The sequence below is a fragment of the Acyrthosiphon pisum genome, chromosome A1, assembly GCF_005508785.2.
Source record: "Acyrthosiphon pisum isolate AL4f chromosome A1, pea_aphid_22Mar2018_4r6ur, whole genome shotgun sequence".
NCBI lineage: Eukaryota > Metazoa > Arthropoda > Insecta > Hemiptera > Aphididae > Acyrthosiphon > Acyrthosiphon pisum.
The window spans coordinates 68,504,379-68,505,698 of NC_042494.1; the positions used below are offsets into that span (position 1 = coordinate 68,504,379).

A 1,320-nucleotide genomic window follows, 5' to 3' on the forward strand; every position below is an offset into this window, starting at 1 on the left:
TGTTATGTACACAATGCGTATTTGTACACACATGCAAGTGTACACATAAGTGCGTATGTGTGTGTGTGTGTTCGAAGACTACACTATTTTTTTAATTTTATATAATCATCGAATGTCACCAAAGATTTTAGACATTTATTCTCTACACCGAAAGTACGAATTCACACGTGTGCAGTATATATAAACATTTGGGTTTATAGTTTACACTAATCACTAATCAGCCGAGTAGGTTTAAGGTTATACTATTTTTTTCGTATTTTTTCTCGATACATATACCTATAACTATTAATGGACACAGATATGTCTATATTATGCACGCAGTGCAAGAGTTGGAAAAATATTAGTAGGGGTACGCATTAATATTTTTCAAAAATAAAAGATACTCCGTTTCCTCGCGTAACCGCTCAATGCAAGCATTGATTATGCGATGTACCTGATGAGCTGTTTAAAACAACCTAACGGCTGTCAATGGCACGTTTTTCGATTTTATTACAACGCAATAATAACATATACCTAGCTAATAATACAGAGTTATAGGCTGCAGTGCCACAACTAGATATTGGTATTCATCGGCTGGAGCTGAGCAAGAGCATTTTATGCAGCCTAGAGAGGCTTTATGATCAGATATCAGACAAATTATAATACTTAAATGATCAGTTTGATATAGGTATCAAAATCGCAGTTGAACCAGCTGGATTTTTATTTTTTATTAAAATTAAAACAATCGGTCTGGTTTGATTTAATTTCCCTGTGACTGCAGGGAATATGTGAACCGCGGAGTCTGCAAAAACAGGGTACACTTCATAATTAAATTACCCATATCTATATTACTTAGTACCCTATACATATTTTTGAATTCTGTCTGCGGGATATGAAATTAGACTATTAGGTTGTCAATCTCGCACAGAATTATAAAATATGTATAGGTAACTGAGTAGTGTAGGTATATAATAACTGTTTTATAGAGTGACATAGTGTACCCAGTTTTCATAGACACGTGGTACATAGTGTGTATAAATAAATGTATACTTGGCGAGCGATTGTAAATTACATAGATTATAACTTTTTTGTATCTAAATTAAATGTATTTCTATTATTTGACATATAAACATAAGATCAACCGTTCGTATTTTTTGACCGATTTTATTTGTATTTTTTGTATTTTAAGTTAAGACTAAATTTGATTATAATGATACACATTTTCGATTTTTCTTTCCAAATTTAAGGCTAAAATTAATTGTACAACGCGGTCTGTGTCATAATATATCTTTGTAATTTTTATAGATTATTTATTTGTTTTTTTTATAGTTTAAATATAGT

At 31.1% G+C, this 1,320-nt stretch overlaps 1 protein-coding gene across 1 annotated transcript in view; it reads right to left on the bottom strand.

The window, feature by feature from the left end:
• Nucleotides 1–1,320, bottom strand: part of LOC100570533 (homeobox protein vnd) — a 141,277-nt gene that overhangs the window by 136,668 nt on the left and 3,289 nt on the right. The gene's annotated exons all lie outside the window — the stretch shown is intronic.